Raw genomic sequence first — 26,666 nt, 5'->3', positions numbered from 1 at the left:
AATCATTTATAATTTCGTTCGACAGAGCTTAACATAGTTCGCATTTTTCAAAACCAGAATATTTACAATACTATAGTCGAATGTAAAGAAGGAATACTATGTCTGAATCATCGAAAAAGTGGAAAAGCAAGAATTTTTGTCCCAGAAATAGCAAAAAAACTAGTAAGAAAATCAAAAGACAGAGTCGGGAAACTTAATACTTGAATATCATACTTTCAAGAAAACCGAAAAAGACGAAAATGTCCGAAGTATACCTCAAACCAATTAGCACGGATACCAGCTGTCGTCAACTAATGCTGATACATTTTGAGAATAAAAGAGTCATTGTTATAGACGATGAAAAATACTTTACACGTCGAAAATCAGAGGAAACGATGGTTTTTATACGAACAGTTTGGAAGAGCGCCCTAATCATATGAAATATGAAGATAAAGCAAAATTCGCTAATAAAGTTCTGTTATGGTGTGCGATTTCGACATAAGGGGTAAGTTTAGTAAGGGGGAAGCTGTAGATTCTGGAAGGTATATTGATTGCTCTACTAAACTAGTTGGTTTTCTTCATCAACATCACTTTAAAGATGATGAAATGTTTTTGCTGGACTTAGCGTCCTGCCATTATGCAAGTGCAACTCAAAATAACATACCTCTTGAACCAAAACAGGATAATCCCCTAATTTACTTCAGGTCCATCCAATTGAATATGTTTGGTCTTTTTTATCTCACAAAGTGTATGATGGAGTGTGTAGCAAGTTGTTGAAGACTTAATGAGGGATATTTGAAGAAAATTATGTGTAGTTGAGGAGCACGGGTCCCTCCATTTAGTTCAAAAGTTCAAATCAAATATACGTCAGTCGAATTTTATGAAAAAAAAAACAATAAGGTAGTTTTGAAATAAAAATTTATAAGAAGTATATAAAGACTAAAGAAATAGAATAAAAATAAGTAATAACATTAAATAAATAAAAATTTCGGAGATAAACAAAACAGAAAAAAGAATAGAACGGAATCAAGGAGAAAAAACGAGAGATGGGGAAATGTACGTTAGGAGGAACACCTTTCTGACAGACGTATACAAAATCGGGGTTGCCTAGAGAAACCTGCTATCTGCTTAGAGTCCAATGAAGGGAACAAACATCTGGTATCAGTGCAGAGTAGAGTTAGAATGAGGCACATACGAAACCCTACCTTTTACTCGTTCTCTAGTAAAAATTATATGGTTCAATACTTGTCAAAACTATTGGGACATACGTATGCATATGATTAAAACATTATGCTGATTAGATTAGGTTTTTTTTTTGAAAAATTTTGCATGCAAACTGATTCTATTTATGACCTTGTTAGAATATAAATAAAAATACCTGGTGTAGATATTCACAGCTGATTTTTTGTTAAATGAAAATTTGTGGCTTATTGTGATTTCAAAAATACATTCAAATAGCATCTGAATGAAATATTTGAGTTATTAGTCAGTTTATCTTCAAGGTGACAAACGTAGGCACACATAGTGATTTAAAAATAACTAATGTCTGACAAAAATATTACCTTCTTTGATGCCAGCTGTTAATTTTCTGATCCAAAAAACAATTTATTTTCAAATTCGCAAATACGTGTGGCATGCAGGGCTCAATTTTTTTGAGACCCCACACAGGCTCAAAATATGGGATATTTTATCTGTTAATTTTTTAAAATATAACAATGCTCTCGGCTACTAATGTCCAGTACAGTCATATATACGATAAATTAAGTTAAATTTTGTGCTATAGCTTGAAATGAAATGGCTATTATCTGGATTCCCATGTATCTCTGGAAAGTTTGCTTTGAGGAGGTAATATTTGGTAAATATATCAGGAAGTACGTAATGTCTGAATGATTAAAATTTCATTCCAATCGGGTGAGGATAAGTTACTACTACAAGAAATAATTATTTGTTGAAGCACCAAGATTTCTTCTACATTTATAGATACATTTAATCATACTCATAATGCAGTGATCAATGTCTTAATTGAATATCCCGCACTATGCCACCTCTATTTCTTGTTGAGGGGTCAATAGTGTTTGAGAAAAATGCTGTAACTTTATATTGATTATACCCACTCAATTTCAAATGAAAACAAATCTTGGGCTAATATGGTCGAGCGTTATCTTGCTAAAAATGGGATTTTGAAGAGTTCTCGTAGATTTCCAATATTTCTCGACATATTGAGGTGCGTTTATATTGCCTCCGATGAAGACTAAAGGTGACCATGAACCATGACACCCCATAAAGTAACTATACCACGCGTCTTAACAATCGACGATTGCCTCGTCTTCTGCATGAATAGGCATAACCATACATGCACATAAACAAATTTATTACTGATAGTGTACCATTCCACTCTAGTCGTTCTTGATACCACCCGCTAACTCGTCCTATGTCTCTTGTTCTTCGTGTTTGGCTTTTTTTATTACCAATTTCTCGGAATACCGGTTTCTCAGAAATCAACAATCCGACACATATATCAGACTCAACTGGGGTTTCTTCGCACTCTTTGTATGATAAACAAGAATTTTTGGGAGGATACGTTTAAAACCACTGTTTTTGACTAAATTTCATATTCTCGTATAGAAATGAGCAGATTGGTCCATACTTAGTAATTGAACCATAACAGGAATGTTCTGCTCTGAAATTTTTAAGACTTCCATAACTATGAACGAATTCATATACTATAACTTGATTACACTTGTGGGCAAAGAAATCGATTCAGGCGACACCTCTGCAAATCGCAAGTCACTGTCAAAAACTGAACACGAAATTGTATTTTTCTTAGTAAAACCTTGAAGCTAAAGCCGACCGCCCACGATGCAACTGTTTTGAAAGAAAGGCTGCAAACCAGTTGATCTTGCTACGGTTTGGCAACCTCTGCAACGTATAAAAGCGGAGAGAGGCACACGAGGTGACTGGAATGGAACTTTCAAAATATCAGTTCGCGGATCGATGAATTCGACATACGTTACGTAGATACCTTGGATATTCTGAAAAATATCTTTGATGGGGTTGGAAATTTGGAAGCTTGCAACAAACTGTCGAGTTTGTATGGGCATTATTGATTATATACTATATTCATATGTTACTATAATAACTAAAACAAATTTTGAACTATTCGACACGATCTAAGTTTTTCAAATAAATATCTACTAAAATTTCTCCTATCCATATACGAGGTCTGGCTAGGTACTACTAGACGAGTGGGTTAAAAAACGAGTAGTACGTTGGGTATCCAGATATCTTGTCTATGCACGTTCCAAAACACGATTCCGTCATTATTATAGTATTTGTGCAGTGGCGGTTTGAAACAAACGTGCCATGTGTGACGAAAAACAGGGGCAACGTATCAATCTCAAATTTCTCGTTAAATTGGAATAAACTCCGACTGAGTGCTATAAATTATTGCAAGAGGCTTATGGGGACAATTCTCTTTCTCGTGCGCGTGTTTTTGAGTGATGTAGGCGTTTTGAGGGTCGAGAGAGTACTGAAAATGATCAGCGCCCTGGCCGCGCGTGACTGTTTCAACTCTGGAAACAGAAGAAGACATTTTTGTTTCCATGACCATTTTTATTTTTCAACATAATCTCTCTCATCCAATTAGAAGTGAATTCGTGAATTTTATCCATGGCAATCATCGAAGTCTAAGAAGATCCAGGTGGAAGAGCACTTTCTATTTCTTCAAATGCGATCGGTTTTTTGTAATTTCTCCCTTTACTGTATCAAGCTGTCCACCCGTGTGAAGTTATCCACGAATATTTTTTTACAAAATAATTTTTATTGGCATTAACAAAAATACTTACAATTTTTGGTTATTTGTTTTCTAACTAGGTGAACTTTGTTATAGTTGTATAGTTTCTCTTATTTTTGGGTCTTCGGTTTAGAATCGTGCAATAGATACCAAAACCTTTAAACGTTTAAAATATGTTTGTCCACTTAATGTTCAATTTTTTGTAGTAAAATTATGCAGCCCATTATAATGTCATTATATGTCTCCTTTATTGACATTTTTTCGTAGGAGCATTTCGGACACGGGTCATAAAAATTGTTTCTCGGGAGTCTTCGGGCAATGCTAAATTGTATCATATTGTTGAATGGGAAACGTGGTGCTCAGGGATGGCTGTAAACGGAAAGGTGATGAAGAAAATGACATGACAAATTACGAAAATACTTTTTTTCTTATTCAATTATTTATGACCATGTTTTTTTTTATCACAGTCTAGTATATTGTCGTAGCTTCAAATATGATGTATTTATTTATACTTCTTCCAACTCTTCTTCTTTTGCCTCATCTTCCTCCTCAGTGTCCATGGTCCGGCTGGCTTTGATTCGAACAATTGCCATCGCCATGCTTACATGCCATTGTGTAGTTCAGCCCATCTCCTCGATACCCGCATCTGTTGCCATAATCTTTTTCGCACACAAGAAACGATGTTCAAAATTTCCTCAGGCCCTGCTTCCTGGGCTAGCAACAGGACTTAGCTCCCCATTGTCCAATTCCCACCCCCATTCCAAAGGATTTAATGGCCTGTTCTCTTGTAAATCCGTATCTGTCTCTCTATACCATGCCAGCATGCCCGAAAACGACCAAGAAACGATTTTGGAGCGATTTTTTGGGGTTTCCAATCGTTTTATATTTTTTCAGGAAATTATGAAATTGTAAAATGCATTTATTGCATCAGAATGTAATTTTGGGAAAACAGCGTAACCACTATATGTAAACTTTTTTGCAGCCAGTTTTTCTTCATTCCTGTCGATTTTAATCTAAATGCCCTGGACTATTTTGCAATTTGGCCCTTTGCAGTCCACTGTCGTGGCTGTTTTTTTTGTTTTAATAGTGTAGTGGTGATTTAAACGGCGTTAATAAGGCTTGGGAAATGTTCATTCGAACGCATAATTTTTCAGTCAGCATATAGCTAATGCATTCTTTTAATAGCCGATAGTCTTTTGCAACTCTCGAATCTTAATTCCGAAGGTCGTACAGTTCCAATAGGTGAACCTTTTCCTTATGTCTCTGGTTGTCGCAGTTTTTAACCGTCTCAAACGCTTGTCTTCAGTCAAGCTGATACGGCCACGTTTGAATTCAGTTACCCAAAATTTTACGATCGTAAATGTTGTTGCTGAGACTCCGTACTCATCTTTCATTTCCGTAGGCGTTTTGCCAAACAGAAACTAAGCTTCTAAAATGACTGAAATTTTAGTGAGAATCTCTCAAAGCATGGGCAAATATATTTTCTAATTTATATCGATAAGTGCTGACATCTGCCAGTTGAGTTCGAAAACTTTTCAGACAACCCTCGTATTTAAAAAATATTTTTGTTTTCACCCATTCATAACTTGAGTTGTAATTGCGGAATGAAGTAATTAAACGATATCGTTTGGATTGGATTATAATTTAGATGAGAGTAAAAAGATATAAAACGATCTTTAAGGCCTACACAATAAAATTAACAGTATTGAGAAATGGGTTACGCTAGTAAATTTCTCACACCCTGAAATTCTCATACTTTCAATCTTCTATGATAATTTCCCGCTAACTGATTGTGAGTATCGAAGAGGCAAGTTTCAAATTTGTTTTTGTTTGTCAACGCACACCTTTATCGTTATAATTAATTAAAATTCTTCTGCCTATACCAATCATACAACGTTTGTTTTGTTAAGAAAGAATGTTTGTTTTTGTTTAACGTATATAAAATTTGGTTACGACTGTGAAAGGTTAACTAAAGATTTGAAAACTTACAACAATAAATTCACAAAACGAAACAATACAATAAATAAACCGCATGAGCTATTTACTGATACAGTTTTAATTATAAATTTAATATGATACACTGTATATTAAGTTAAATCCAAATGAAGCTATGGTATGAAAGCAAGTTCAATAAAAGCCTGTTAATAATAATGATATAAACATTCAATTAACGATAAACTAGGATAAATCAAGATGAAAATATAAGAAGCTATACATTTACTAATCCGCCTTGACAATCGACAACGGATCAACGGAATTACGTTAAGATTATGAAAAAATGCTTATAAAGTATCAAGAAAAATCAATTGGTATCTTCCACCTTAATTCCATTATCGTCAACATAAAGGGTGTATTTTTGCACGTTCACGCGTTGAATGTTAGCCTTCAATTACTCAAGTGCATCTACTTCATCATTGAAAAAGATGGTTAGTTACGTAAATATTCGGATTGGTAATTTTCCCTCTCGTGCAGTATATATTTTTATCTTGTTAATGCCTCTTTAGATGTTGCTTCTAATTTCGCATCTAGTATCTATGACAGTCTATTTTTAGAATTTATTCACCGTCATTGAGTATACATTTCTTTGAACTGTCCAGTGGACATATGACCTTGTTAGCAATGAACCTTTCAGTGTGTCATTTGCAAGTTATTTTTATACGATAATGATAACTAAGGTGGATTCTTAAGCTACAGACTGTATAAATAAACATTGAAGGTACTGGTACATCGTTATCTGAATAATACCCTGAATGATTTCTGCTCATTTTTTATTCTTGAGAACTTCCACCGTACTTGAAAATATTGAATATATTGATAATATTTAATTTACACTTCATGTTTAATTTCCATATGATTTAAAAACAAACTACTAAGCTCTTGTTAAGGTTTAATATTTGCATACCATAAAGTCATGGTAACATTTTAAGACTTTTCCTAGGGAATTGTTTGAACGATTCAAGTAATAAATGTATGTACAGATACTGAAAGCTTCTTGTGACTTCTATATATAATCTCTCATTTTTTTCAAAAAATTAAATTGCTTGAAACAGTACAATTTATCTCCATCAGTTACTAGAATTCTTGTCAGTATTTTTCCCTACACGCTTGATCCGAACCCGCCCCACCTAAAATGCATCCCTCAAAGAAAGATGCATTCCGGAAAAAGCTTTCGCCTTCCATCTAGTCGAGTAGGGTCGTTTGTCTTCTGTTCGATCTCCCTTCTACTATCATACTTTTAGCTGTAGAGTCCGGCTTCTTTTCTTCATGATGATGTATTTGTCCTTCTCGTTGGGTGTGTGTTTTTTTACAGCCGACCTAAAAGAGTTTGAAAGCTGCTCTAACTCGAGATCCTACCAATCTTTAAGGACTGGTAAACTCTCTAATAGGTCCATTTTCTTTCCCTGTTGTTTTTTGACTTCAATGTTGGGGTCATGGTCCACCTGGTAACTCGGCTTTGTATGTCTGTCGTCGTCTTCTGTGATGTATTTCGTCTGCTGGATGTTGAAACGGGTTCTCAGATCTTGAAGGAACTTATATATATCCACTACCTGGTTGTTCAGTAAGTCGTTTATGGTTATTTTATTATTTAATATTCCGAATTTCAATGTTCTAATTTATGAATATTATCCCTAAAGTGAGTTTTTTAAACTTCCACGGATGCTATTATTTCTTCGTTTGATGGTAATCGTTTTCTCCACATAAAATTTGATATGATATGAGAACAACCAGAAGTCATAGAAAGCCAAGTCTGGTGAATAGAATAGAGGTAACAATTTGGCTTCACTTATTATTTCGATATTTTCTGGAGTTGAATGAGAGGGGGACGTTATCTTGATGTTAAATGATTTATTTCTTGTGTAAATAGGGTATTATTCACGAATTTTCACTTCCAGTTGACTCAAAATATGCTGGGGATATGCCTTTCAAAAACTCAACAACAATCGTTTTTCACGTCGTACGCATGTTAACAAAATTGCAATTTGTCGTTGTAAATGATATTGCGGTATCCTACCTCCAAATTTTGCCATTATCTTCACCAGCTCAAATATTGATGACAATGGTCAGAGTTCAAAGAAAGAACTAACCAAAGACTAGAATAATTTGACGATGTAATGTACGCATTGTAATAGGTATAGCAATTTGACGCATATTAGGAAAACAGCCTGACAGAGCTAGTGCCTTGAAGCGCTAAGTGATATGAAGATAGGAGATTCTCCGGTTGTAATTCTTCGAACATATTGCTCAGGTCACAAAGGCTCTGAAATATTTGTTTAGTTTGAGAAATTAATATATCTAAACATTGACTTTGAAATATAATTTCCACTCTTTTGGACTCATTTAGCAAACCATTGAATGAATTTTGATTTCTTATTTCTTTCAGTCTATTCAAAAGATTACTTAATAAAATACTAGCTTTCTGTAAGTCATTATTTTCATGCTGTAGAGCTTTAGAAACAGGATTAATGATTTCAAATAGTAAAGAAAAAATGTGATAAGCACTAAGAAAAATGTATAGTTTGTGTACGGCCTTTAACATTGAAAAGGCTTAGCGTGTTAAATGTATTTACAAGAATAACACACTTGGATTCGCAGTGCTTAACCCGGGAAAAAAAGATATTGCTTTTTTGACATTTGTCATTTCTCTAAAAACTCTCTAGACACGTATGACAGTTTTTTTATATGTTTTTTTCCCGGAAAACACGAGATTAAGTGACATTGGTGATAACATTTTACTAATTTTTGTTTATACACGTAAGGGGCCTCTGTAGCCCGAGGGCCCCGTATCATTGCTACGCCCCTGCTTAGAGCCAAGTCTGATGAATATAGTGGGTGCAATTCGTTCATTTCAGCTATGGCGATCACCGAAATTTGAGAAGTTGCGGTGTCCTGATGTGAAGCTTTGAAATCTCTCTAAAAAACGCAGTTGTTCGTATCTGAATCAAAGACTGTGCTCCAATGATGCCTAGCAAAAAAAAGCTTGCAGGGATGTTGCAGCCAATATTAGTGGATTTGTCTAATATATCAAATATGCAGTAACCAGAAGAACTCGCAGAAATACAAAATATTGAGTCGTTAAAACTTTTAATATATAATATATATATATATATATATATATATATATATATATATATATATATATCATTTAATAAAAAAGGAGCGATGGTGCAAGAAAACGATTGTTACCGTTTCTATCTTCATATTAAGCTGAATGTGAATTTAGTGCTGTAAGTGATTTACTATTCAAGAAATATAACACGTGAAGACATGAGACTGAAGCTAACCAAATTGGAACCTAATATAAAATCTGTGCAGCAAGCATCAAGTGCAAGAATTTCACTAACACACTAACTAATATTAAATCATTATAGATAGAATCTTTATTAAAATTATTTCGAATTTGATTTTTAGTTTTTCATTAAATGTTTTGAAAATTTACTTACTGTGTTCCGATAACAATTTTCTAGTGATTTCTTCCTAAAACCTATCATTTAAGTATCCCAATTGAACAATTAAATTTTTCAATATTGAAAGTTATGTATACGTTATATAGGGGAATAAGAATTTTAGAAGGGCATGGCACAAAAAAGGTTGAGAAACACTAATTGCTTTAGATATAATTATGCTTGAATAACATAAAACCTAATATTAAATTGTATTTTTTTCCATTTTTGGAAGGAACAGACTGATTTGTCAAATTCCAATTTGTTCTGTTTTCTCATTTGATAGGAATGTTTGCGCGACATACAGATTATTCTGTATTCGCTTTCTCAAAATAAAGTATTTTTTTTTAAATTGGGTGACACGAGAATGATTTGAAAAGTACTAAAAATACCACATAAACATCATTAATTTGTAAACTATTTTAAAAGTTTTATCCCATTAGCTCTCTATTGCACTAGAAACAAAAATATTAACTTTTCTGATATTCTCATTTTCTGATACTTCTTCATCTAATTTCTCAAAGTACATATAGCATTTTATCTGAAGTTCTGATACTTTTTGTCCCTAGATCTACGAGATATGATGAAAAATTACGACGAATTTGTTTATAGTAACAGCAACAACTTAGGTACTAGTATTTCTCATACCATCATGTGAACAATGACATGTTAAACCGTTTCATTTTTTATTTGCATCAGTTTTATGATCGAAGTTAAAGAAATCCAAAAAAGGCACGAAATAAAAATCTGCCTATTGTGATATTGTAGATTAAATTTAGAACGAAGAATTTTTAACACCTTCCTATGTCCATAAAATGAGCTGAGTGAGACTCTCGTAAGGATTTAAATGGTTGATATGTTAATGAGACTAGTATGCTATGCTTTTGACTGATATACAAAAAAGTCGTTTTCTAGATTTTATTACCAAAATTATTAAACTTAAAATTAAGACTACGGCTATGACTCCGAGGCACATATTCCAATTTTTCAATGGAACATGTCCGTACTAAGAAGACCAGACAATCAAAGTCGAACTTCAAGGTCAAGAGTCCTTTAGAGTTCATTTCAAGGGAAAACAGAAAAATCCTTATTTAATCAAGGATATACTGGAACGTGTGTGAAACAATGAAACATGAAAAATGATTCTTCTTCATTATGAGAACGCGATGTACAACAAGTCGCACCACTCACGGCTCTTCCAGGAAACATAAAAAAAGGATACATTCCCACACCATTTCCTATATTGAGTGCAACGACAAAGTAGACAAAAAATCATTTCGGAAGAGCCAATAATCTTAAGCATATTCCTAGCTAACAGAGATTGATTCAAATTTTCTGTTTTTTACAAAGTTATTTACTGTAGGTATGTTTTAATCATACATGGTATGTATCAGTAGCACGTTTTATCTTTTTAATAGTGTAAATACTGCTTCTATTTTCTCAAATCGATTTTTATGTTCAACTTCATTTTTGTTTGATATCAACATTATCATTATACTTCATCATCAATATGAGTTTTTTACCGGGGGCTGAATTCTGATTAGATGATAATTATTCTATTTATCAATTTCCCCACCGCAGAAAAAGAAAACCCGCAAGAAAACCGCGGGAGATTTATATCATTATTTCTGTATAATTATTCTTCTGGTTAATATATATTAATACGTAAAAGTATGTTTTTTGTATATTTTTTAATTAGTTTTTACTGAGTGACTATTTTCAAAGTAATTTTCGACATGATATCGTGCCTAATGTTTTTAAATAAAAATATGTATGTGTATTTTTAAATTGCTACATTACATAAACCTATAAAATTATTCAACAGTAAAGATAAAGGTATATATTTTCAAAATCCATTGTTAAATTTGTTTTTTATTATCAGGAATAGAATGTGTTGTTTACAGAAAATTATGCTCGGAATTCATTTTTTCATTTATTTCACAATATTTTATGAATAACGTCTCTTTTTCGCATATATATCATATAACATCCTATTTTTACTCTTATTGAGCGGTGGTTCGTTCATCTTCCTCCAGCACCTGATTTATTCCTTTTCACCTGAATACATTCCTAATTATTTTGTTTTCTCATATTCCCGTCTATTCTTTTTTCATCGTTATCAGTACCCATTCATTTCCATATATTTCTATTGGTTATTTTCGTATATCTAAAGTATTTCTTCCGATGTCAGTAGCTTATTGTTTTTACACTCCATTTCTTCACTTCCTGGTGACAGTAGAATACGCCTTAGTTTAATTTACCTGGTACTTATGTCTTTACTTCATCTCTTCACTACCTCGTGACACTTTTATGCTTCTTGTTTTTTTTATTCATGTCGTTTTTTTATACCTTGAATTTCTTTTGACAGTTTCAACTTCTTTATTTCGTTAATCCTTTTAATCCATTTTATACGGTATTTATCTGTATTTTCTTCATTTCTTTACTTCCACATGACATTTTTGTACTTCTTTTTTTTTAATTTTGTGTATTTCATTTTACATGGTATTTATCTTTTCTTCATTCCTTCACTTTCACGTGACAGTTTTATACGTTTAGTTTTTCTTTTCAAGTCTTTTTAGTTTATTTTAAATAGCACACCTATCTGTCTTTACTTCATTCTCCACTTCCTCGTGACAGTTTCATATTTGTTTATTTTTGCTCTATTATATTTAGTTGATGTTGCACGGTATTCATATCTTTTCTTCATTTCTTCACTTTATGGTCACAGTTTAATAACTCTCTGTTTTTTAATTCTATTTAGTTACACGATGTAAAATAATACTGCCAGGAAAACCCGTAAAACCATGAAAATTTTACCTATTAGGAATTTGAGTCTACGTATTTGAAATTACATGTTACGTATCCTCCAATGTGCAATAAATTTTCTGCAACATTAACCTAGTTTTATTAAAATATTGTTTGCTGGTGTATTTGTTATGGATTTATGGATATGTAAATCGTAGGAGAGGGAAAATATTGAAAATTTGATGATATGAACCTCTATATAATTTTGTAATTCATTAAAATATGTGAATATGTTGATAATTAATGTTTCTGAAAAATTGAGTGACATTCTAAACACAAATAAATTTTTTCAACATGTATTGCTTGATATGGAACAATTCGCAAGATACATTATTATATCATCCTCATTCATACAACAAGATCTCGCAATTGCAACTTTATGGGTCTGGTGTCATTTCTGCAACTTACAATTTTAGGAAGCGATGTAATTACTTTTAAATCAACAACTAACCAGGAATCAGTTCAGATCAGCTGATTGATAGGAGTATTTTAGTAAAACCATACTTTGCGTCTTCTTGTTTCGTGATTTTTGTTCATGGTATTTATGAAGTTTAAATTTCATTTTCGAAGGCTTTTTATGTAAAAATCAATCACAAGAGGGTGAACCCTGTTATAGTAGCTCAATTCGTGCCTGCAGTATGGATATTAGTTTTGAACTTCTGTGGGTCATAATGTTCGAAAGATACGTGCCTTAGTAGCTGATTCCATGCGCTTGCACTTTGAAAGATTGGTGTGGTGTGGAGACAGAATCGGTACATTTTTATACATTTTAGCAAGTAAGGTAGGTGTTAATTGAGAATGTGATTAATTGTTTCTCGAAATTGGGCAGTCGCCAAATGTCCCAAGTATAAATATTACGTTTCAAGTATGGAAATCTAAAAGAAAACGAACGATGTCAAATAATTATCAAGTTTTATGAACATAATAAGGTCTGAAGAAATCATTTATTATTATGATTGAAAGAAAGTCGGTATCAGACAGAAAAGGAACAAAACTGCCAATAAAGAATCAGCATTTCTAAAATTCTTATGGCCTTCTATTTAACACACATAGAAAATTTATTTGTATACCAAAGAAACTTAAATTAAAATATGTTTAAGGAAGAAATCAATAGGTAATTGTTAACGAAGCACAATAATTAGAAAGTGAATTTTCAAAACATAAAATGACAAAACTGTTATTCAAATTACAATTAATTTTAGGAATTTCTCTTTATTGATTTATTGAGATTCTTATGCTTGATGCTTGCTGCATCGAGATTTTATATTAGGTTCCAATTTGATGAGCTTCAGTCTCAAGTCTTAACAGGACCAAATCCAAGTTCAGCTAAATATGAAGATGGATACGGTAGGAATAGTTTTATTGCACATTTTGGTGAATTTCAGTATTTGATTTCTATTTTCTCACAAAGCCATACCATTTATATTGAATAAAGTTTCAACTGACTCTTTGATATACCAGACAAATCCACTAACATTGCCTGCATCATCCATGTTGATAAATTGAAAATGATAAGTAAAGCGGTATGAATCACTTCACATTTTTGCAGCCGAGAGAGAGAGAGAGAGAGAGAGAGTTTGCGTAATAAGGCCTCGCATAATCTTGCCAAACTAGCGCAGTAACGATCTGCTTTGATGATGTGACCACTCTTCAGGTTAACATCCCATGAATCTTAGAACATGGTTGCCATAAATTTATTAATGAAAGGTGGAAACTTGTTCATATTTATCCAGAGTGTTTCCATTCTTTAGTTGCTCTTTTGTTTTTGCGATAAAATCAAAATTAATCTTCTATAACGATGCGGTCGATAAGTAATAGCCGTTGTAATTGTAAAGCATAAGAAATCTGACTGCTCATCACTTTTTGATTTTCTAATCTTCGAATAACGCCCACAAGACCAGCGGTTACGCTTTTTGGAATATAGAGAGGGAGAAATGCTTTATTGTCAAAAAAAACTAAAAAACAAACATGAAAATAACTAAATAAAGATATGAACAAAATAAAATTTCAATATACAGAATAAAACCTCAATGAGTAACTAAATTATAAGTAATAATAAGTAAATATGTGTAAATAGCAAAAATTAAAGCAGTATGCACGCCTAAAATTAAATATTATTAGTTTACAGAGTAGAAGGCACATTCCAGTAAATATGCCCTAAAATTATTGCGGAATGCGGGAAAAGATGATATCGATTTGATTTCAATTGTCAAGTAATTGTGCATTTTTTTGCATTGTAAAATATTGTGCCTTTAACCATTTCTGAACGTTTAGTAAGTAGGTAAAGGAGAGGCGTGCTTACGAATTAGGCAAACGGATTCAAAGATGAATAAGGAAGGAATGCATAATAGACTGTTAAGGAGGTGGATAAATTCAGTTCTTTGGAAACTGATCTCAGCGCAAAGCAAGAAGAGCTTAATTTTTTGGATAAAACGGCAATATGTAACTCCCATTTCAAGGAACTGTCCACAACAAGCACTAAAAATATCACAGATTCAACGACGTCAATGGTAGTGTTAGTTGATAAAAAAGGCTGCAATGTATTTTTATATGATGAAACTTTGGTTTTGTAAACGTTAAGACAGAGACGATTAGAATCGCACCATGATTTAAGGGTGATTAGGTCACTAACTATGGTCCTATGAAGCTGTGAGATTAGGGTTGTTCCAAGAGCAACTAGTGTCTTCTGCGAATAGACATATGTTACCACTGACGTCTAGATAGGCGATGTCGTTTATAAAGAGAAGAAACAAAATAGGGCTTAGTACTGAGCCTTGGGGCACGCCACATTCTATTGGCTTGCAAGAAGACATCGTTGTATCAACCCTTACAAGCTGACTTGTGTTCGTAAGGTGTTATTTGAACCATGCGAGATGTGTTACCCTAAAAGGTAGTACTGCAATTTGTTGATTAGAATATTATGATTAACCCAACCGAAAGTCTTAGAAAAATCACAAAAAGTTGTTTCAGTGGAGTGATGGATGTTTAGACATATTATTAAGGAAAGAGAATATAGCATTATTTGTGCATTTGTTACTGAAAAACCCAAATTGATTGGTAGAAAGTATTTTATATTTATACAGAAATAATAAAAGCGTCTTTTTGACCAATCTTCTTATGATCTTAGATAACGTGGGAAGGAGTGCAATTGGGCGCTAATTCGATGCTTGATTTTCATCTCCTCCTTTATACAGAAGTATAACTATTGCCGTCTCAAGGCAATTGGGAAAAGTACCATTTTGAAATGATTTAATATATTTAGTTTTTCAAAGATAAAGAAATAATATCAAGTACTTACTAATTATATCTATACAATGTATATATTTAATGAATAGAGGAGCTTTTACAACAGTGAAATACTACAGCGAGAAGTCCAGAATTTTCCGCGGAGCCTGTTGTCTGCCGCAGGGAAGTTTACTTGAAGACGCGAAATACCTAGTTGATATTTTTAATTCGATTATAACAAATAATTAAATTTGGCACCGAACTCTAACATTGCATTTAAATGATTTGGAGCGAAAGGGTTTAACTCTTGTCGACTCCATTTTCCAACTGCTCCCTTGTGGAGCGTGGACCCCACGTTGGGCTCTAAGCCATTCCAAGGTTCTCAAGGGTTAGTAGCCACAAAGTAAAAACATGTTAGTTTTGGTTAATATTAGCGGTCTTAAGAAGTTTCATTTGTATTAATTTATATATTTCAAATGGCTCTTGTTATTAAATGAATTTCTATGTATGTTTTGTATTCACCTGGTATATAGACCACATAGTGATATTTTTGTTACTGTAGTGAAGCTTCGATTTACTATAGGTCGTGTCACTTATAGGTTATAACGGTAACCTCTTCAAGAAATTCACTCTGAATATAAGAAGATACGGACACAATCTCACGAAGTGGTTTAATCCAAAAATTGCCGTTAGGACCTTTTTTTATTTTAGTAAAGTATGTTAAGATTTGACATGACGCTAGTGTATCTGATTTCGTATTTAATTTACATGAAACAAATTCCAAATAAGTACATATTATATCTTATAGAAAAGTTCATTACTGAAAATTAGGCAACTGAAGGATGAATTGGGAGTATTGTAAAATCTCCTATAGATTATTTTAAAAATGTATGTTCAGCAAGGAAAATATAAATTTATGGGGTAGCTTTTACTTCATATTTTTTTGTTCTGCGCCTTGCTATAGAATGGTTGATAAAAAACACACGCATAGCAACTCTACTAAATCTTATATTTTTTTATAAAAAAATAATGATATTTTCAATTGCGATCAGTACTGACCACCATTGTGAATATTTAGAATACCGTTGAAAGTCAATTTAATGGTTTCATTGAAAACTTATTACATGATTACTTGTAGAATACTTGTTCAATTTCTTCTTAAAAAGACATGCATTTTTAGAAATTGCTTTGATTTCTTTTATTCTATGACAACCACAATTAATCTAAAATCAAATAACCAGCTGCCACACCGATCGCTGCTTGCCAACAACCAAACGGTGTAGGTAAACCAGCTTAGTGTGACCGTCGCATAGGATACAGTGTCGCCGAATAAGATCGAACTATATCTTTTATTTCGTTTTTTGTTACAGGTAAATATGACATCATTAAGCCCTTTTGGTGAGTTTTATTTACTAATATCCCAGTAAAATTTGTGCTTAAACATATTTGAAAAAAATATTGTTTGTTTGCGAGGTATTTGAAATAATTTTCCTTAACAACATGTATATTGGAAATTATCCATCCATTATCATTAATTGTACTTTGGAAACACATATTTATGTTCACTTAAAAAGAAGTTTAAGAATTTTACTAATTTCAAATTGACACAACAGAATGATTAATATTTTTTGGTGGTGATCTAACCACCGTCTTTCAACAATTTTCTGCAATTTCATCAATGCCATATTTTCTGAATTCTTCTATATGGAGGAAACACCAAAAATTCAGTTCTTTTCTCACAGAACCCGGATGAAACTCAATATTCTATGAATTTATCCAATTCTGTAAATCTTCTTTTAACCACTTCAGGCAAGTCTGAAGTGATAACTTGCATTATTATTATAAGTTTTAACGAAGAATATGTATAATTTGTTCGAACCATCAGCATTACCATATCCTCATGGTAGTCACCGGTACGCCTAGTTTCAAAAGTCAATCCACCTTGATCAAAACCATTTGAACTGCCGATATGTACTGTTTACAGTCTGCGCCCCTTTTCTTTTGGTGGATTTAAACCAGTAGATAAATTATTAGAAAAAGCCCGTATTCAATTTTTGTAACAGTTTCATCTTGCCAAAATTAATTTGGTGTATTTCCTCGTTAATCCATGTTTCTCTTTTTGAAATTTTGGCTTTTATTTTAATTGAAACTCGCCACATTTCTTTCGTTAATAATATTCTAAAAAATTGATTTCTCAACACCAAGCATTCTATTAATTAATTTCACTGTGTCATTGCCACCTTCACATTGATGTTTTCTGTAAATGATTTGAAACAATTAAATATCTGTTTTTTTTATCAATTGTTAAAGGACCGATTTTTCCGTATTTATGCCGTATTTCCAATTTTTACATAAAATCTTATTTTTGGTGAAGTTTTTGGGACGATATTCTTGGAATTAAAATAAAACAAAATTTCTAATCTTTATTTCCTATTTTTCTTATGATTATAAAAGACCGACAACTTTTAAAAATTCAGGTATTTATGAAAATTTGGGAAAAGGTTCTCCTTTTACGGGGACTATTACACTATAAAAAATTCATACTGTACATCTCGTGTGTGATTTATTCGCAGTTTGCAAAAAAAATAATAATTTGAAATGAGTATATGTATAAATGCATGTTTGTAGCATTTGCAAATGCTTGAGTCTTTATCCTCGTTTGAATTATATCAAATTATACATCCGGTTTTATATCTATATTTCATAAACATTGCCATGTGGATTCACCATAATCTATTAATATACGTGGTATTCCCATTATTTTTAAACTCATTGAATTTGTGATAAATGCTTAGAAAATTACTGTCACAGTTTACCTATAAAATGACCCAAAAGCTAATATTGGAAACAAGGTTGTGTTGCTTTTATTTGACATTGGTATTGACGGACTTATTTCTTGCTTTAAAAATTCTGAAAAATCTGTTGTGTTTACGAGAGCTATACTGTTTGAATTGCCTCACTTCTAAGTTTTTAAGAGAGTTGAATTTTAGCAGAAGAATTCTTGTTCAGAAATATGTTGAAACTTTTTATTTTTCATCAAGCATTCTATCAACTTTTTTCGTAAAAAATGTACACTAATAATTATATATAAATATACATTAAAAGAGTAAAAATCCACCTCGGGATTGGATTTACAAGTTCTTGATAATCTCGTGACTTGATTCCAAGCCATATTTCTGGATGCCTAACTTTCAATTCTCTCATTGATTTCACTGAATGATGTTTTTGACTCATGAAGCAGAAAAATGAAATCTTTTCTTGGATGCAAAATTTTTTATATCGTGGGCAACAAGCATTTCTTGGAAATGGTTGAATATTGAAATATTGACCGGTATCCCAGGTATAAAGTCAATACCATGTGTGAAATACAGCCGACATCGACCCCACACTATAACGGATTCCGGTCATTTAACTTTCAGTTTCAGACAATCCAAATGAAATGTCTCATTTCTTTCACTATCACTTCAAATGGTGATGAGAATCATCGTCCCAATGTTCTCTGTCCCATTACAATCTATTTTCATTTTCTCTGGAAAACAATATTTAGAGACAAAATAGTATATTGTGAATTGGCCATAATTAGCACGCCTATTTTATTGTTTGTTTCAAAGTTTCTATGGAGTTATTAGTAAGTTGCATTACGGGGTCAACTAATTTCCAATCTAAAAGCTAATTTCTGAATAAATTACTTTATTTCTTGTAATGTTTCTAGTTATAAGTAGTAGGAAATATAGTAACAAATGGTTTTACGGACAGAGGGTGAGACTTAGAAGCTCATCACTCCCTCGTCAACTAAAACCTGTGCCTCTTCCTCGGAACACCTGAAACTTTTCGACACACTACTTCGGGTTGGGTTCCCCCTTTGCTCGCTCCTTCTTTCCTTGATTAAGAATCTGTCTAGTCTTAGTCAGCCTTTTTGGTGCACTCCTTGACTGTATTGAGAAACCAGATTCATTCCAGTGGTTTTTTTCTCTTAACATCTTAACCACATACGGGCGAATTACTCTTGCCCATCATGTGCAAGTAGTGCACAATATACCTATGACCGGATAAAAATTTTGTGAGGAAATACCCAACTTCGCTATGATGTCTATCTCTCCAAGGTTCCATGCGTGGTATCCACCTTCCTCTTTGATATTGCTCCCAAAAATTTTTCCATTCTTCCATCGCACGATTCCTGCCCCCCTGAGCCTTTCTCACCTTTAATACCTCTCATCTGCTTTTCTTGGGTATATTGTTTTTCATTCCAAAGGAAGAAGCTTCACTGAAATAACTCCCGCAATCACCAATATGGCTGACTCCGATAAGCTGAGACGACTCTCCATGCCGCTCTTTTCTGCATCTGTGCTTCTTTAATACTTCTGTAATCGCATGGTTTCGGTCGAGACCTCCGCACAATACAAAAGTATCGACGGTACTATGATCTACAACAACCGCCTCTTTCAGACCGCCGGTCCACTGACGTTAGCTGTATAGTGCAGCAACATTCGTTACGGCTTTGTTAACCGCTTTTATAAGTAGTAGTAGTAGTAGCAGTACATATGATAATGAAATGTACTGCCAATAATGTTTCTAACAATAAATTAATCGTCCATCTACCACGATTTTTAGTAATTGTTGTGTATTAAGAATATATGGACAAAAAAGGTTGGTGATTGGATGAAATATGTTTTTATTTAATTTATTTAGTAGTACATAATATTTTTTCATGTTTAAGAGATTGTTCTCCATATTTGAGCAATATTTTGAATTTCAGTAAGTGTCCCAAATCAAACGAAAATTGACTCGTATACGGAAGTGACATTTGAATTGTCGTTTATTACCGATTTTAACAGAGGAAGATTATAACTTGATTTTCGTTCTTAGAAAATCTTTTCAAGGAATCGAATTACGTCTTCATGCATCCATATTATCTACATATTAGTTCCCAAATGCGTTGGTAGGTTTTCGACACAACAGCGCACATAAAACACCTAAAAGGATCGTGGCGATGTTGCACTTTTGGGACAAAGTCAAACAGTTTTTAGTAGATTTGTCATATTTTTCTACTTTTTTTCGCGTTTTAAATAATTCACCACGTTTCACATGACCAAATTTATGAAAAGAAATGTCGCTTTCTTAAATTGGATTCAAACTATCAAATTTTATTTTCAATGAATAATGTAATCGCCTTCGTTGTCAACAACATCTTCTCATATATTATAATGCAAATTTCAATTGGTTTTCGAGTGATATATCTCGAAATGGTATTAAGAACAGCATCCAAAATTTTGTTACTAGTGATTGGAATAAATGGATTGATTCCATCAATTTCTTCCAAGCCCTTGCAAAATCTAAAACGCATGCAATACCGAATACGATCTTCTGTTATTTAGCTGGCCATGTTAGTTTGCAAAGAAAGTCTAAAAATTGATTATTTAGAAGTGAACAAGTAACTACAGCCGTAAAATTGATTATTTAGAAATGAACAAGTAACTACAGCCTTAAAATGCCTGACACGATTTCAAAGTAACGATGAGTTAACATACAACTACTACTACTACCACTACTACTACTGTGGCCACTCAAATCCAAGTTGATTTTTGGCCCTCCAACAAGTTGCCTCTATAATTTTCTATCTTCAGTCATGTCTATTTCTCCACCAAGCCTCCTTACTCTTCACCCACTTGATCATTCCATCTTGCTCTTGGTCTTCCTCCCTTCTGGTTGACCGCTCCATACTCTTTTTATTGTTGTCTCTTCATCCCTTCTTCTTACATGACCCAGCACCTAATTCTTCTACTTCTTATCACAGCCACAATATCTGGTCGTCTGTTTCCTTCGAAAACTGGTCCATATATCCTTAATATTTTATTTTAAAATGTTATAAACTTCTTCTGGGTGTCTTTTGTTAGTGTCCACACCTAAGCTCTATACAATAAAATTGGCTGTATTATGTCTGTGTATATTCTTATTTTCGTATTTTTTGACAGCAGTTTACTTTAAGTAATTTCGATAGGCATTTACCCTCTGAGTTGACATATGTCAATCAAATATCGGCATGCGCAGAAACGACATTACTTTCTGATCCGCCCAATATATTAGATTTTATATTTGGGCACCACTATTACGAGCTTGCAAAATATATTTATCTCTGTTGATGGTTTGACATAAATGTCAGTTTAAATAAAATGAATCATAACTGAATTTTACAACTTTTTCATAGTAAATATCTTTTCTGACAAATAATATAAATTTATAGATATATTCGTGTTTATTTATCTGTATGCTAAAGATCATGTGTGAAGGTTTTAATTATTTCTAGAAGTATGATTTTTCAATGTTATTAATAAATGTTCTATATTACGTTCACGGTTAATATATCTGGTCCGATAATAATTAATATCTATTTCCAATACAATTTTGATTATATTGAAATAAAACTAAACAATGTCACGACCATATAGTGATTTTGTTTCAAAGAACAAAATATTTTTTTAATTACTATTTATTTTATATGATAATAAACTTCTCATCCTAAGTAATTTTTTCTCTGCGCCCGAGCTTTCTATTTCTCAAATTTGGATCTAATATTAATGCCTGTCATGTGATAGTTTGGTTGGCTGGTGAGAGTTCTTAATGAAGCTTCACCTTAAAAAAACATCACCTTTTTTGCTAGTATATTGGGGTTAAGTATGGGTCACGGGGTTTGGCTTTTGCCCAGCCGTTCTGGTCGCCTCTTCATATTAACTTAAAGCATCAATTTCTCATCTCCGACCACAATTCAGTCTAAAAGAGTGATTTTGACGAGCAAATTGCAGATTGAGACTCTTTCCAACACCACAAAGTTGCCGCGATTAATTACAAATTGTTTTCTGTAGCATCTTTTGTTCTATTATTTGTCAATTTGTAACCAATTTAAATGTCACCACAAAATACAATAATTATTACTGATTCCACAAGCCTGCGCAAAATGCGGTTTGAGATTTTAGATAGTTAAGTTCATTTAAATAATGACAATGTTTTTGATTTTGTTGCGGTCGGCCATTCAATTCACTTAAAAGAAAACTATGCAAATTTGGAGGAATTACTTTTAAGAATACAATATGAAAATGTATGAAGATCCAAAAATTTTAGGCTCCTCTTGGGTTAGTAGTCAGGATTTAGAAAATACAAAAGCAACACATAGAACTAAAAATGTAATTCAGTAAAGTGTTGTTTTACCTTAAAAAGCTCTAATTCCACCACATCACGTCAAACTTCGACTTATGAAACAATTTGTTAAGGCATTAAACAAAAAAGAGAATTGTTCTAAATATTTCTGGCTTTATCAGTGGTTAAATTAATAGAGGAAATTTTCGAAGGTCCGTAGATTAAGAGCTGGAGTTTGTAGATGTAATGAAACATAAGGAGAAAGATGCATACAGTGCTTCCACGAAAGTTGTACATTCAAGAAATGAAAAAAAAGTTATAAAGCGCGCTGTGACACAAAAATGATGGCCGAATACTATTAGACATTAACGAGACATCTGCTTCCAGCTGAATATGACAAAAAACAACCAAAATAAGTTTTCTCTAATAAGAAAACGTTATTTTAAGGAGCGTAAAAAATGAATAAACATTTCTGTATAGATATTTTGTTTATTTTTCTTTATCACGAGGCTTGTCTTTAAATAAAATTCCTAACGAATTTTTCTAATTAAAAACATTTTAAATAGCATTGAATAATACAGGTTTGGAAAACTATTAACATCTATTTTTCGATATAAGGGCTTGGCTAACAAAAAATCCGTACAAACTGTTTTAATTTACTTATTTGCATTTTACTCTATGAAACAATGCTTACTACACTACAATTACACATATTTTATATAAATGAATCAGCAGTCAGCTTTCCTAATTTTTGTTTTTATATGTTGCAATAAATCATGAAATAAAAGAAATGAGATTTCTGAGGAAAGTAGATTATAAATCAAGAAACGACAAAATAAAGAATAACACCATGAGAGAAAATTTGAATTTGAAACCATTTCAAAATAAAATGGAAGAAGAAAAATTGAGATGGCTTGGCCATGTTATGAGAATAGAACAAGAACGATTAATAAGGAGGATATATAAAGCACGAGCTTACAGAAAAAAGAATGGAAGACTGCGGAGTAGGATAAAATAAATCAAGATAGTGAAAAATCGAGGAATAAGATGGCAGGAAATTATACAAATACACAAGATAGAAGACAATGGAAACTGATGTGGAAAGAGCCCACGTAATGACTCAACTCTAACATGCCTTAAACCTGAAAAGGTAAAAAGGCTTCAGAATTAAGTACATTATGAATTACTGAATCTGACGTTTGAAGGAATTTGATAAAAATACTTTCGTATCAAATTTCGCCAAAAACGTTCAATTGGCCACAGTTGAGGCATATTAGGAACATTCCTAGACTTCTCAATAAATGGAATATTCATCTCTGCAAGAACTCCCACAACGTTCTTTGCATAATAAGCAGTTGCCATATCTGGCCAAAACACAAAATTTGGCAATTATTTTACATTGTCCGTTTTCTTTCAGATTTTCCATACGTGAAACTAAACTTCTAACAGAGACCTTATGTTTATATTTGAGATATTCGACAACTACCAAATTATGAGAAATAATGAATAATATTCTCAGTCAGCTTTTTTTGTCCTCACACCCTTAATCACTGTTTAGATAAATGCTTTTTGAGATGCTATGTACCCTCTTCTTTATTCCTGAGTCTTGCTGCCGCGAAGATAGCTTAAAACCTACTCCATCTCCATCTTTCGCGTACATCAAGACAAGAAAGAACATTGTAGACAGCACGCCTGGGCGAGAACTGGAAGAATGGGAGCCAAGCTACACGCCAGTCTCGCAAATCCAGCCTAATAGCGTTGCTAGCTCTCGTTGGAAACCTTATTTTATAGACAACACTCGTATATTATAAAACTAGTTTATAAATTAAATAAATCATCGTTTTTCTATATTTTGGGATTTACTGTCTTGAAAAAGATCCTTGATCCCGTGATACGTAAAAAGCAAATTTGTTAGTTACCTAATTGCTAGGAAGCAGTAAGAGTTTCAAACTTTCAAAGTGCAGGTCTGTGTTATTAATATTTTGTTGTTTATTTTAATCAGGAGGAATGAGATGTGAGGAAAATACAATAATCATTGGTTAGAAAGCACTAATAGGAATAATGTAATATAAAGAATTCCATTCTCGTTTTTTATTGCTTCGTTAGCCGAAAACTCACATTTATAGTATAAAAAAAATCTAATAAATCGTTTCAGAGTCACTCCTAATGAATAAATTAACATTAGAAGCTCCAATCGTACATACGTTGGTTTATTTTTGTAACCTACGACCCAATCATACACAAATTTTCAGATGATATTCATTTACTACTTATTAAGGTCGTTTGACATTCCAAACAATTCAAGTGAATTAATTCCATCCCTTGATTTTTTAATTTGTTCAATTGTTGACTTCTTGTTTATCTTTATATTGAATGCCACTTGAAGAAGATAATTAGTTTTTAATAGATCTGTTTTTTTCATTTTAGGGAATGTGAGATTGATTATTTAAGTTTCGAAGAAAAATAAATATCATTTATTTTGTATATTATACAGTTTAAGGTGTCATTTACACTCTAACCCAGAGTCACATCGTCCAATTAGCCATCAGCTGCAATGTTAAAGGTATCACCACTATTGCATTGGGTTGATTAAAGCTATATATTGTACACCCGTGGGTCGTTCAGGGTGACTAACCCAAAGGCAAGGTAGACCACGGTATAGGTAGGAACAGGTCTCTTTGGTTGAGTAACAGCTGAGAGGAAACTAACTATAGTTTATTTCAGAAATGTATAGAGTAATAAAATCTCATTAGGTATGCAAAGGGACCACAGAGTGACCCAACGAATATTTAAGCCACTTTCATAGTTTGGCATTGATTTCATTGTAAATTTTTTTTATCAAGTGAAGGTAGAACCACCCAATATATGGGTTTAGCTTATTGTTATCCATTCACAAACACTGAAAATAATGTGCCAAAGGCGTGCCGGTAGGATACTCGTAAAAATCAAACAATATTATTTTAACAGAATAAAAATTATATTTTTTATTGAACATTATACAAAAATACATAAATTAAATTATAAATAATCATAATATTCTTCGTCATCTGAAAAACTGTTATCTCCTCTTGACGTTATAATTAACGGGTCGACGATCCGATCGATCAAGTTGTCAAGATCACACATTTTCTTCTCTTCTCTAATCACATGCTGGACTGCTTTTCGCCAGTTCTCTAGTGTCACCTTCTTAATGGCTTTATCAAACAGTAGCTTAACGTCTTTCATTTTGAATGTCGTGTTGTGTTTTGCTACAAATCCTTTCACTTGTGCCCATATAAGTTCTATAGGTTTCAGTTCGCAATGATAGGGCGGTGTGCGCTGCACAGTTACACTGCTATATCTTCCACGGCGTATTTCAAAAAACTATGTTTGTGTAAATTTGGTATAGCTAATAGTTCTTTTCTTATCAAATTATCTTCAAATTCAATACTTTTGGTCTTCTCTATGCGTCGAGAATAATAACTTGCGCTATCCATAACTACTACGTAATCAGCTGGAAGATATTTTATCATTTCACCAAAATAATCTCTTAAAAATCCCCCTTTGCTTCCAAAATGGACGATTATTAGTCTTTTCCCTTTACCTTAAGGTACCTTAATACAGGCCTTGCATGAAAGCTTGGCGAGCACTGGTTATATTTTTGTCTTGCCACATTTTTGGTCCTGTATAACCTTCATTAATCCACGTCTCATCAAGATAAAAGATTTTTTTCTGTTCTCCTCTGTATTGCTTTATACTTCTTAAGTATTTTTGTCACCAGCAAAAAATTTCATCGCTTTTCAGTAAAAGTGCTTTACGGTTATGCTTTTCCCAGGCAAAATCCATATTTCTCAAAGTAATCCATAAAAGTTTTTTAGTTATCAACGGAATACTGTCATCCTGGCCAAGCTCCATTAAAATCTTATCTAGGGTGGGTATTTCTTTTTTAAAATAAAAATTGTGAGCTTTTCTTCTTACACTTTTGGTGTCTTCATCAAGGATTTTTACTGGTCTGCCTGGACTTTTCTTGGGAGGTTCCACTATCTTTCTCCACCGCAATAATTTAAAAACGGTGAACTTTCCAACTCCAGTCATTCGGGAACATCGGTCGACAGTTTCTTGTACAGTAAATTTCGGGTAATCGTATTTTATGCAATCATGTACATTCAAAATAATAAGTTTTTCATTCACTAATAGTGGAGAATTATTGGAACATGCTTTCGTTGGTGTAAATGTCGCCATTTTATTACTAATCTTATAATACTGTGAACACTATTTACGGCTTAACAGCAAATACTGATGCGTTAAACAAA

At 32.8% G+C, this 26,666-nt stretch overlaps 1 protein-coding gene across 3 annotated transcripts in view; it reads left to right on the top strand.

The window, feature by feature from the left end:
* Positions 1-26,666, top strand: part of LOC130450861 (insulin-like receptor) — a 164,293-nt gene that overhangs the window by 37,979 nt on the left and 99,648 nt on the right. The window contains exon 2 of one of the 3 annotated variants that reach the window (XM_056789536.1): positions 16,614-16,641. The exons of the other annotated variants lie outside the window; for them this stretch is intronic. The gene's annotated coding sequence lies outside the window, so the exon portion shown is untranslated. The remainder of the gene's footprint in view (positions 1-16,613; positions 16,642-26,666) is intronic. 3 annotated transcript variants of the gene reach the window in all.

The sequence above is a fragment of the Diorhabda sublineata genome, chromosome X, assembly GCF_026230105.1.
Source record: "Diorhabda sublineata isolate icDioSubl1.1 chromosome X, icDioSubl1.1, whole genome shotgun sequence".
Lineage (NCBI taxonomy): Eukaryota > Metazoa > Arthropoda > Insecta > Coleoptera > Chrysomelidae > Diorhabda > Diorhabda sublineata.
This window is presented reverse-complemented; position numbering and strand designations above follow the sequence as displayed.